The sequence below is a fragment of the Castor canadensis genome, chromosome 11, assembly GCF_047511655.1.
Source record: "Castor canadensis chromosome 11, mCasCan1.hap1v2, whole genome shotgun sequence".
In the NCBI taxonomy this organism is placed as follows: domain Eukaryota; kingdom Metazoa; phylum Chordata; class Mammalia; order Rodentia; family Castoridae; genus Castor; species Castor canadensis.
Window position 1 is genome coordinate 23,806,586 of NC_133396.1, and position 13,381 is coordinate 23,819,966.

Sequence of the window (13,381 nt, forward strand, 5' to 3'; positions counted from 1 at the left end):
AAAGAACTCTGGCTTAAAAAACAAGAGGAGGTGGATTAGTCACAGTGGTCACAGTGGAAGTCGTGCTGACTGGGGCTCCATGGTTAGACTTCTGCTGCCTCACTGCCAGGCTCTCCAGCTTCTTGAAGAAGCCACAATTTCCTGATCTCTTTCCAGTACCTTCCTGTTTGGTTCACATTTACCAAGCCCTTGCTGTTTCTTGCAGCCCTGAACCCTGCTTCATATACATCTAGAATAGCAAAACAGAAGTTTTTCAGGGTTTTTATACTAGAGACATTAACCTAAATCCTAGGGCCAGACAAGACTATGGAAGTGACTGTTTTTAGGAAAGATTCAGCCTTTATAACAAAAATGAACAGTTCCAAGAAAAGGAAACTATGTAAACTGGCTCATCCTTGGTGGGGGACTGGGGGCAACGTGGAGACAACTTCCTCTTTGTTTATTATCTAGGTGTCTGTGTTAGTCAGCTCTTGGTCTGTGACAAAGTACCTGAGAAAATCAGCTTAAAGGAGGAAAGGTTCATTTTGGCTCACAGTTTCAGAGGTTAACTTGGGTGCATTGTTTCTGGGCCTGTGGTGAGACAGAACATCAAGGTGGGAGTGTGTGGTGGAGCAAAATGGCTCACCTCCTGTGACTAGAAAGGAGGAAGAGAGCTAGCAGGAGAGTGAGAGAGAGAGAGAGAGAGAGAGACAGACAGAGACAGAGAAGAGTTAAAGGAACAAGGGGGAGGGACAAGGCACACCCTTCAATGGCGTGTCCCTAGAGACAGACTTCCTCCAACTAGGCCCCACCTCTTAGTCTCCACCACCTCCCAGTGGTGCCTCCAGCATGGGCCTTTGGGAGCCAGTTCAGATCCGATCTGCATCAGTATTAAAATGCTCTGACTGCAGGGCTGCCATGGCCGCCATTGGTTGGCAGATCTGTCTTTCCCTCAAGTACGCTGATGGTAATGACCAGGGAAAGGAGCCTCCTCAGCGCCTAGCCCCACAGCAACCCAGGAAGCCTGCCCAGCGCCAGGCGGGCCATGGGGAGAAGGTGGAGGGTGCAGGGAAGGCAGGACAGTGAGTTTCCTCCTTTCAGTTCCCCAAAGCCCCACAGACCATGTCTGTACCTAGCCCTGCACTCGGTGCTGTGGGAACACGAAGAGGTTGTGGCACCTGCCTTCTGGAAGCTTCCATCCTGTAAGCTCAGGCAGACATGAGCCACAGAAACTTTGCAAGGGAGCAATGGGTTAGGGGATTTTTCACTTGACAATGACAGGAGCCCGGAGCCAGAGCGAGATCTAGGGAGAGAAAAGATTGCTCTCACTTCTGAAAATCATTCTGTTTCAAAGGTTATTATTTTAAATTAATGTATGTGTTTGTGTGTGCCAGAATTAAAGGTACCATTTTAGATTTTCTGATTGCAAAATTTTAAAAAAGTTTATCAAAAATGAAACTTTTCCTTCCTTCTTTCCCTCCCTCCCTCTCTCCTTCCTTCCTTCATTCCTCCCTCCCTTCCTTTCTCCTTCCCACCTTCTGCTGATCTCCTAAATTAGCTGGTATCCTAAGTCCCAATTTTGACTTATCCAACACTGAACCAAATTCAAAAGGATTTATTTTTGCCAGACTAGGCAGACACAGATAAAGGGTGACCAGGACAGAACACAGAGGCCAAAGGCAGCACCAGCCCCACACCACCATCCAGGGCTTGAGATTTCTTCCCTAGTGCCACCAATTTCTTCCCTAATGCCATCCAGCCTACAGCTCATCAAATTAAGGGAGGGGTGGGCTCTGGCTCCTCATGCCAGAAGGCCCTGGAAAGTCAGACTGTGCCAACACTGCCCTAAGTAGACCTCCCTCTAAGCCTCAGTTTCCCCCATCAGTCACAGGATCCTGGTCGGGCTCTTTGAGGTCCAGGGGCTGCCAGAGGAGCAGGCTTTTAATAGGGTGTCTGCAAAGGTTGGGATGGCTGGAATGGGCCCAATGGATGGGGTGGAACTGGAGAGGAGGGGGTGGATCGTGGAGGAAGGCTTAAGCCAGGGAGGGTCACGAGCTTAAGCGATTCCTTCTCAGCAAAATAATTTGAGAATATAACCCAATAAGTGTATTTATTTACTTATATATTATGCCATTATAACCTAAATGTAAAAGTAAAATTCCAAAAGAGATACCTGGGGCCGGGACTCTAGCTCAGTGATAGAGAGAGAGGTGTCAGTAGTAAACAAGTTAAACAAATCAAGGCCCATCTGTACAATGAAGTACTACCGAGCTATACAAAGGAATGGTGGACTGGCGGTGTGGCTCCAGTGGGAGTTCCTGCTTTGCAAACCCAAAGCCCTGAGTTTAAACACCAGTCCTGCCAAAAAAAGAAAGAAAGAAAGAAAGAAAAGCTAAATTTAACCAGATAGCCCAGAATTCTACTCAGAGGTGTCCACCTGAGAGAAATGCAAACATGTCCACGCAAGGACTTGCACGTGAATGTTCACAGCAGCACGGTGACCAATGATGACACTAATACTGCTCCTGATGACAATGGTAGGCCTGGAAACATGCAAGCGTCCGTCATCTGGCAAATGGATAACAAACTGTCTATACAATGAAATAAAAAGGAACAGACTACCGAAACATGCCACAACACGGATGAACCCCAAAACATTATCTCAGCGAAAGAAGCCAGACACAAAAGTCACATATTGTGTGATTCCATTTACGTGAAATTTCCAGAAAAATTCTTAGAGATAGAAGTTCAGTGGTCACCTGGGGCTGGGGCAGGAGTGGAGATTAACTGACAGCAGACCCAAAGGATCTTCTGGGGACAATGGAACTGTCTAAAACTGGATCATAGTGACAGTCACACAACTCCGTACATTTGCTAAAAATCGTTGCATGGAACACCTATGATGGATAAATTTGATCTCAACAAAGCTGTTTTAGAATAAACAAAATGAGGAAGCTAATTAGCATTAGTTTTGTAAGTCTTTATGATTTACTTTTTCTTTTCGGGGGTTACTGGGGTTTGAAATAAGGTCTTCGAGTTTACAAAGCAGGTGCTCTACCACTTGAGCCACACCTTCAGTCCATTTTGCTGTGGTTATTTTGAAGATGGGTTCTCATGAACTATTTGCCTGGGCTGGCCTCAAACCACAATCCTCCTGACCTTAGCCTCCCAAGTAGCTAGGATTACAAAGGTGAGCCACCAGTGCCCAGCTTCCACGATGCACTTTTATTTATTTATTTATTGTGGTACTGGGGCTTGAACTCAGGGCCTACACCTTGAGTCACTCCACCAGCCCTTTTTTGTGAAATGTTTTCTTGAGATGGGGGTCTCGTGAACTATTTGTCAGGGACTGGCTTTGACCCATAACCCTCCTGCTCTCTGCCTTCTGAGTAGCCAGGATTAGAGGCTCCAGCCACAGGCGCCAGGCTCACAATGTACTTTTAAATGGAAAATGCAAAGTGCAGAGCACACAACCATTAGCACTTTGTAAAGGGGAAAGGGTGTGTATAGGTCTCCCTTACACAGATTTACATTTTTACTTTTGGTCTCGAACTCCTGGTCTCAAGTGAGCTTTCTGCCTCAGCCTCCTGAGTAGCCAAGACTAGAGGCTGGATCTCTTGTGCCCAGCTACACTTAGCTATTTTTAAGCTACAGTTCAGCAGAATTAAATCTGTGTTTTTTGTGCAACCATCACCACCATCCATCTCCAGAGCAAGTTTCAGCTTGTAAAACTGCAACTCGGTACCCATTAAACCGTGACTCCCATCCCCTCTCCCCCAGCCCCTGGCCACCACCACTCTACTGTCTGTCTCCATGAGTAAGGCAACTCTGGGTAGCCTATATAAGCAGGATATATAGTATTCATCGTTTTGTGACTGGTTTATTTAGTATCTTTTTTTTTTTTTTTTTTGATACTGTGGTTTGAACTCAGGGCCTATACTTTGAGCCACTTCACCAGTTCTTTTTTTGTGTTGGGTTTTTCTGAGATAGGGCCTGGGGAACTATTTGCCCAGGGCTGGCTTGGAACCTCCAGCCTTCTGAACTCTGCCTCCTGAGTAGCTAGCCACCAGTGCCTGCCTTAGTATAGCTTCAAGGTTCATCCATGTTAGAGCATGTGTCAAAATCACCTTTCTTTTTAAAGCTAGGCATATGCCAGTGTCTGTGTGCCACACAGTTTCTCCATCCATCCATTCCTCCATGGGCAGTTGGTGACTTCCGTGTGTGCTAATGTGTTGCTGTGAACATGGACGTCCAACTATTTCTTCAAGATCCCTGTTATCTTTACATTTGTCTTTTTTATATTCATTAATTTTTTATATTCCTTGTACAGGGGGGATTCATTGAGATAAATCCGAACAGACTTACATCCTACATTGGTTAGATCACCCCCACCATCTCTTCCCCCTCCACCCCTCCCCGCCACACTTAGAGCCATTGCAAGAGGTTTCTTTGTTTTATTTTGTACATGAAGCCCATCAGCCACACTCCCTCACCTTAACGTCCATCCACTCTCCCCTCCCTATCTTTGCACTTTTCAAGCATGAAGATATTATTTAGAAATAAATGAAAAGGAAGAACTAAAAATAAGTAGAAATATACTACTTTCCGCGTTCCCTTTTGGAGACGACCCCGCACCCCGTGCCCCCCCCGCACCCCTCCCCCGCGCCCAGCTCTTGGCGGGGGAGAAGGGGGTTTTGAGAGAACGGCTGCTTTGTGGGGGGTGAGCAGGGGACAAGGCAGAGTGTCCCCAGTCCCTGCAGCAGGCAGCAGACAGACTGTGCGGGGCCAGCCCGCAGGGGTCTGGCTGAGTCCCGCAGCGGCCGCCCGCCGCCCGCCGCCCTGGCCGCGGTGCCGCGGTGACTCAGGGCGCAGGCAGCGCAGGAATGCGCGCTCGCGGACAGGCCTGCGGCTCTCCGATCACGTCCTGGGTGTGCAGCCGCCGGTTGTCCCGTTTGCAAACTCCTTAGCCGCCCCTGCTGCCAAAGAGCAGGGGAAGGAAACCCGGGGACAAGGTGCCCTCCCGGTGCCGGGACCCCACTCGCCCTTCTCCCCATTCCACAATCCATAAATCGCTGAAAACAGAATTTACAGGGGGGCAAATCCTGATGCGATCTAAACTTTGGTAATCCCACTGCACGCGAATGCTCTATTTTGCCAAATAGTACCTTGCCCGGCTGCGGGGTGTCACCATGTCCCCAAGGGGCTACACAACATACATTTTACCCACCAAATTTCCTTTCTAAATGCCTAGACGTTCCAAGCTCCAAAACGTATCTGGTCCCCAGGGTTTTAAATAAGAGATTGTAGATCTGTGCAGACCCATTTTATAGAGCAAAGTCAAGGTCAGAGAGGTCAAGTCATAGCTGGGAATGAGCCCTTGGGTTCTCTCCCTGTGTTGCAACCTGCAGCAAGGCTCCGCTCACCCTCTCTGTCCCACCTCCCTCTCCTGTCCCTCCTCTGGGAACCTTTTCCTGTCCATCTCAGTCGCGCTATTGTTCTTCATGGCAAATGAAGTCTCTGTTGGGGGCAGAGGCTACCACAGTGTCCCTACTAATGGGCACTTGCTGGGAGGCAAGAGATCTTGGTGATTAAAGTTGCCCTCTGACTACAAGGGCTTAGCCTTGGTTTGCTGACTTTTCAGCTGTGTGACCTTGGGCAGGTTATTTATCCCTTCTGTGCCCCAGGACCCTAATCTGTACAGGTCAATAATAATAGCCCCATCCTAGGGTTGAGGTGAGCTAGAGAATGTGGCAGACATAGGGCTGCCAGATCAAGTCCAGGACACTCCTATTGCATGGGACATACTTATGCTAAAATCTTATTCATTATTTGCCTGAAATTCAGACTTAACTGGACATCCTGTATTTTTATTTGCTAAGCCTGGCAACTTTAGTTTGGCATGGAGTTTAATTTCCAGTATACATTAGTTGGTATCTTAGCAACAAATATTGAGGGGCTGTGAGTGTAGCTCAGTGTGTTCAGTCCCCAGCTCCAGATAATAACAACAATTAATGCTAAATGACATGGGAAACTTTTTATTATATTGTATGTATCTAATCTTCCCCACTAGATTAAAAGTACTTCAAGAACATTTATCCATTCCTTCCCTTAACAGTTTTTTTTTGGTAGGACTGCGATTTGAACTCAGGTCTTAGTGCTTACAAAGCAGGTGCTCTATCTCCAGTCCATTTTGCTCTGGTTATTTTGGAGAGAGGGTTGCAAGAAACATTTGTCAGGGCTGGCCTCAAACTTCCATCCTCCCAATCTTAATCTACATATACCTAGGATTTCAAGACATGAGCCACTGGCACCTGGCTCCCCTAAAAGTTACTTTTATTTTTTAATTTTATTTTATCATTTTTATATTTACTTACATGTGTATACATTATTTGGGCCACCCCCCAAATACTATTTTTTGGCAGCATTGGGATTTGAACTCAGGGCCTCACACTTGCTAGGCAGGCACTCTACCATTTGAGCCACTTCTTCAGCCCCACCCCCAAGAGTTATTTATTGGTACCTACTATATGCACATCACAGTTCTGAGCCTTGAGGATACAGCACTGAACCAGACCTGGTCCCTGCCTTCATGGAGCTTCCAGTCTAGGGGGGAAGATGAATATTCAACAGCCAAGTGATCAATAAACATTGTGGCAAGCCCTGAAAAGTCCTATGACAGTCTAGGATGGGCCCAAATTGGTCTTGGGCGGGGGGTGCAGCTCCTACTTCCATCTCCTCCCTCATGCTCCTGCCTTCAGCGACCCCCACACTGTGGATGCCTGGGCAGTGCTACTGAGACAAAAAACTTGGCAAGGAACACTGACCCTGGGACAGAGGGAAGATATGTCCAGAGGTGCTCTCAATGGGGGTTCTGGCCCACCCCAAGCTGCTCAATCTTTCCCTGACTCCCCCCTGAATGCAGCAAGTTGGGAGGGGACAGGTGGAGCCGAGGAGAGAGCCGTTGTGAGATCACAGGTATCTGAGCTGAATCCAGGCGCTCGTACAGCCAGCAGGCTCTGGGTGAGGGCTTCGAGAAGGAGTTCAGGACGAACCATCTCTGGCAATGTCAAGGGAAGAGAGGGTCTCAAAAATCAGTTAACCTGCTGGGTACCGGTGGCTCATGCCTATAATCCTAGCTACTGGAGAGGCAGAGATCAGAAGGATTGCAGTTTGAGGACAGCCTGAGCAAAAACTGAGACCCTATCTCAAAAATACCCAACACAAAAAAAGGGCCGGTGGAGTGGCTCAAGTGGTAGAGTGCCTGCCTAGCAAATGTGAGGCCCTGAATTCAAACCACAGTGCACCAAAGATAAAAATAAAAATCAGTCAACCTGACATTTGATGGATGAGGAAATAGCACTCAAGAGGGAAGTGACTTCTGAAGGTCACACAGATCTTTCCTGATGGTGCTGCCACCAAACCCCAGGCTGACTCCCCACTGAGTCCCCACCTCACCCCCACTGCTAAAGGAGAAGGGCTTGAGTTCATGGTCCTTCTCCCAAACTGGGAATCCCCACCAATGGTCACTTGGGAGTCATGGTCCCCACTCTCCCACATCCCCAGGGCAAGTTTCATTGCGTTTCAGGGCCTCTCTGCCACCAGGGCAGGGAGCCACGAATAGCCGACCCAACCTCAAGCAACAAATAAGAAAGGTGGCACTGAAAGAGTTTTACTTCCCACGTGCTGCGGTGGCCGTAGCCTGACGTTCCCAATGCCCCTAACGCCTGTCTATCAGGGCTCACCAAGTGCAGGCCCCTCCCTCCTTGCTGGCCCCCAGGCTGGTGGAGGGGCTCCCTGGGCATGTGCACTTCCAGCCTCCAGAAACACCAATCCAGATTGGTCCCTGACCCTCCGTATGACCTGCTTCAAGGCCCACAATGAACAGGTCAGCACGTCACCTCCTAGTGTGACCCCTTAAGTCCCCTCTCTATACCCACATCTACCATCTCAGGGAAGACCTCCCCTCTCCTGCCAGCCTGGTATCATGTGAGGTCTTAGGGCTCAAGGGAGCTCTGTATGAGACGTCCTAAGTTCACCTGGTGCACCACTCCAAGCTGTGTCTGCCGGCTCTGAGGCAAGCCCACAACTTCCTCAGCACTCTCTCATTGAGAGGTGGTGTCTACGTCTCCTCTCCTTGAGGCTGAGCCAAACTTACAGGAGATGGTGACCATAGGGTAGGGCAGAAGCAATGCTACGTGACGTCTGAGGCTGGGTCTTAAGGACAATTCAGTTCCCTTCAACTACTCCAAGGACACTCACTGTTGAGCCTGAGCTGCCATAGGAACAGGGCAAGGCCGCCATGTTAGAAGGAAGCCCTGACACGTGCAAGGCTCTGGCTAAAGGCCCGGGCTAGGGACACTGCTGAGAGCCAGCGTCAACCACAGGCGGTGAGGAGAGCTGCACTTACAGAGAAATGGATCAGCCAGCTGCCAGCAATGCTGGGAGCTCCCTGGTCAGGACTTACCAAGCCATGGACTGTCACCTTGACCCCAATCTGTGTTAAGCCTGGAAACTCAATGTTGTTTGGGCCTCCAGAGAGAGAAGGGCTCAGGGGCCAAACTCCACCCTGTGACCTGGGCTCACAATATAAGAGGCCCTTGGGCTGGGCCTCCAGCTCTTGAGTCAGAATCTTCCCTCCCAAGGGCTTCCCAGGCAGAGAGCTCTTGTGGGCAGGTGTGCTGAGAGGGCCCGCTGCTCTGGGCTACTAAGCCAAGAGGGCTCTCTGATCTGATTGACATTTCCTTTAGCTGTTTGTTATTTAGCTCATTCCCCAGTAGAGTGTGAGCTCCATGTGGCAAGGGTGTGACAATCCTACATCGTGAGCACCTCCAACGGTGCCTGGCACATAGTGAGCGTTCAATAGACATCCCCTGAATAAATGAATGAGTGGATGGATGGATGCTTAGGTCAGCTACAGACGAGGGACAGCTTCCTCCTGTGGGAGATGGGGCTGTGGTGCTGTCTACACACCAGAAGTGTGGTGAGGGTGGCTTGAGAGGATGGACCTGCCTCTAGAGCTCATGCCTAGTATGTCACTGGTGCTCGAATGTGGATTGCTGTGCTCATTATCTTTATTGGTTTTCATAGGGCCACAAGGAGAGTATCCGTCAACCAGAAAGGCAAATTCAGGCTTCCTGATGTACCTTGGCCCAGGCTCCATGAAGGTACCCAACCTATAAGCACTGTGACCTCCAGGCAGATAAGGGTCCTCCTTAGGGCTGTTCTACTCAGCTCCACGTGTAGTCACCTCCCTGACACACTGATCATTTGCTAGTTTGTGAAATCCCAAGGTTTCAAGAGAGGGTGTCACCCCCTGGTATCCCTGGCTCCACTCCTGCCCAGCGCTGAAGTATGAATAAGGCAGTGACTGAGCTGGTCAGAGCCTCTCCTGAGATGGCCTGATGCTCTCCCGCTCACCAGACTGTGTCCTGAAACACACGGTCCCAGCATCCCATGGCAAGCATTCCTGTCCTACAGCAGCCACCATGGTGGCCCACACAGCCAGGCGCTCCTCACTTCCCACCAGAGGATGGGAGCTCCTGCCCATCCTATGGGGGAGTTGACAAAGGAGATGAGAGCATTTGTGGGTCCCACCTGCTCACACAAATAATGCAGTGCTTCCCTCTGAACTCCTTTACAGCCATTTCTAGGGACCATTCCCAGATGGCCGCCTCCTGGTCCCAGGAGAGACTTCCCAGCAGCCATCCGAAAGGCGGCACTTGAGGGCCAGGACAAGTAGGTGGCGTCCTACTTGTTCCCCTCTTGCAGCTTGCAAGCCATTCCCCTTTCTTCCTCCTCAATCCCTGCTCCTCTGAACTCACACCAGCCACCCCTGCTTCTGCGGGTACTGTCATCCCGTCACCTTCCAGTCACTCCCCCCAAGACAGAACTGCACTTAGACTTCTGGTTCACTGCCCAGCAGCCACTCCAGCCTCATTCTAGATGACTCCAGCAGCCATCAGCATCCTGACCTTCTCAGCACCAAACAGTACCTTATCTTCTCCGCGCAGCCACCCATTCCCACAGCCACACCGTCAACTTTGTCCTCATTGCTAAAGTACCAACCTGGATTTCCCCCCCCCCCCGGCCTCTCCTCTCATCCTTCCAGCACACCTAATCTGGGGCAAGCTCCCTTCGCCTGGGCCATCACCCTTTGCCTTCCTTCCTTACTTGGTATCCATGATCTACCATTTTGATTATTCTCTTGCAACAATCCTAGCCCTGTTCCCTGCTCCCAGGGTCATCTTCGCCTGGAAGAACCTCATTGGCTGAAGCCACTGTCCCCTTTCTCCCCATCTGCACTAAGGAAGCAGGAAGGTGCTGAGAGAATCCATGGTCAGATGGCCTGGGTACACCTGCCTTAAATGTGCCTCAGTACTGCTGGAAGCTCTGCTGGTTTCTCAGGGTTGTCACCAACAGAGCAGATTGGAAGTGTGAAGTGAAAGGAAGAAAGGACCTGGAAGGGACTTAGAAATGTCTGGCTGGAGCAATAGGGTGTGTGGTACTGCCATGTTCTGGGAAGATGGGAAGAAACAGGTTTGGAAGAGAAATCAAGGCTCCAGCAGTTGGTTGGGACAGTTTTACCTCCCGCATAGATCAGTTCCCATTGGCTCTCTGTCTCTGCTGCCTCTCGTTCGGCCAAGTGGTCTTATTGAGACATCAATCAGAAAAGGCTGGGGTGGGTAGCTCGGCTGCAGAGCACATGGTTAGCATGCAAGAGGCCCTAGGCTCCATCCCCAGTATGGCAAAAGCCAAGAAACAAAAACGCCAACAAGGATGCATTGCCTCACCTCCATGAAACCTTTCTTCCTTTTTTTTCTTTTCTTCCTTCCTTCCTTCCTTTCTTTCATTTTTTTTGTGGTACTGGGGCTCAAACTCAGGTCCTTCACCTTGAGCCACCCCAGCAGTCCTATTTTTGTGAAGGGTTTTTTTGAGATAAGGTCTCATGAGCTATTTCTCCAGGCTGGCTTGAACTGCAATTCTCCTGATCTCTGCCTCCTGAGTAGCTGGGATTACAGGTGTGAGCCACCAGTGCCTGGCTCTCTTCTCCTCCTACTACTCCTCTTTTTTCTTCTTCCTCCTCCTCCTCCTCCTTCTCCTCCTCCTCCTCCTCCTCCTTCTTCTTCTTCTAGTGGTACTGGGGTTTGAACTCAGGTCCTTATGCTTGTTAGGCAAGCTTTAGTTTGTTTTTCAGATAGGGTCTCACCCCTTTTCTTGGACTAGCCTAGGACCATGATCATCCTACCTACACCTACTGAGTAGCTGGAATTACAGGTGTGTACCACCATGCCCGGCCCTCCATGAAACCTTATAATGGATTCACATCTCACTGTAGAATGAATCCAAGTGTCTACAAGGCCTTCCCAATGCAGTTGCTGCCTTCCTCTTCCATCTCAGCCCCTCCCTTCCCACTTTGTCCCCATTGAACATTCTGGTTCTCCAGTGACATAATTGCCTTCCATCTGTTCCTCCAGAGCCCAAGCACTGTCCCACCTCGGTACCTTTGCACCTGCTGTGCACTCTGCCTGTCATGTCCTTTCCAGAACTGGTGCTTCTCAGATGTCATCTTCTGGAGACCCTTCCCTGACCAGTTGTCCCATCACTCCCCATCACGTCGCAGAATTGACCATTTTGCAGATTACCTTGTTGGTTTGTACAGGAGTTTATCTTGTCCCCTGTCCCCCCGCCCACTGCCTAACGAGTGAGACAGGGTCCTTGCGTCTCTTGCCCCACACACCTGATGCCTGTTCAGTACTCAGTATGTGTTTGGGAAACACATGAACAAATGGATTAATGGAAGGAGGAATGGTTCCTTCCTCTGGGGTTGCTGTGAGGATGAGCGTGACACCTAACGGGAATCCTGCTGCAGACGGGCTGTGGTGCACATTGCAGGTGTCTCCAGTTCCACACCTGGCCCACAGGAGCTGCTCTGTTGGTGCCTGCAAATGCACGAGGCAGGATTTAGGATGCAAAGCCCTGGGGCAGTGGGGTCTCCTAAGAGGAAAGGGGTGGAGAGAGCGGGGGCTCCACTTGCCTCTCAGGCTCTGACTCATTGCTCTGCCCCTGCTGACTGCATCCTACATGTCCTGCTGTCTCCCACCTCCAGGCCTTTGTTCACCAAGTCCATCCCTCCTGGAACATCTTCACAAGGCCACCTCCACGCAGCCCTCATGGTTTAGCTCAGCGACTCCCTGCTTCCTTCACAGCGTTGACTGAACGCCACGTATGCCTACCCCTACCCCAGGCACTCAGGCATGGGGGGAAACAGCTGAGGACAAGACAGGGAGATTCCTGCCCTCCGGAAGCTTCCATTCTAGTGGGACAGAATGCATAGTAGCCAGCCACAAATCACCTCTTCCAGGAAGCCTTCCCTCGCCCAGCTCCAGATCTCCTGTCTCCCAACACCCACACCTCCTTGAAGAGTCTGTCTCTGAGTAGGACAGAAGAGTTCCTGTCTCCCATCTTATTCTAATCAACACCAGGAGGCCTGTGGTGCTCATTGTGCCTGTGGTTGAATTTCATAGGTGGAAAAGATGCAGAAAAGGCAGGGTGCTGTGTAAGCACCTGCAGATTTGGAAAGAAGATGGGGTTCAGGGGAGTGGGGTGAAGTGTCACCATCATCGCCACACCAGATGCTGGAGTGCAACACAGGTTTCAAAGGGCTTCTATAGTGCTTTTCTTACTACAAGAACATGACTTGACTTATGAAACCACACGTGAGGTCACATTAGAACAAGTGCTCCCCTCCCCCTCCTGTGCCGCTGACTTGTGATGGCTTAAAACCAAGTGTCCCTTTCTCGTATGACTCGTGCCTGGATTAGAGAACCTGCTATGCTACCAGAGGTTGTGGAGAAGTTCAATGCACTCTTATGGGTGACCTATCCATATAGGGTGTAAAGGAAACTGGGCTGACTTGGGGACGTCCCTAACCTTTGCAGCTGATGTCATCATGATAACCACTCACCCACAGCACATCTATCTCGTGGTACCAGTTCTCTGTAGAGATGGATGAGGTCCCTAACCCATGGCTGCAAGTCTGCTGTCCCTGAAACTGGGGACAGATTACAATAATCTGAAGAACCGTTCATTCTTTCATTCCCAAAATAGCTAGGTATCAAGATCCTGCTTCTATGAGCCAAGTAAGTGCCAATCACCAAGGGAACAGCAAACTATATAAATGGCCCAACAGTAAGTATTAGCTGATAATACATTGGGGGCGTGTTCCTGGGTAGGATGGTGCAGAGGGGTGGCGTTGACCTCACCTGGGGCACTGAAGGATGGGCAGTGTGGGCGGTGGAAGGACATCCCAGGGAACAGTGTGTACAGATACCTGGAGGTAAAATGGCGACTATGAAACAGGCAGGCTCCTTTGGGGAGCAGCTGGGCATGGTTCCATTGTTCC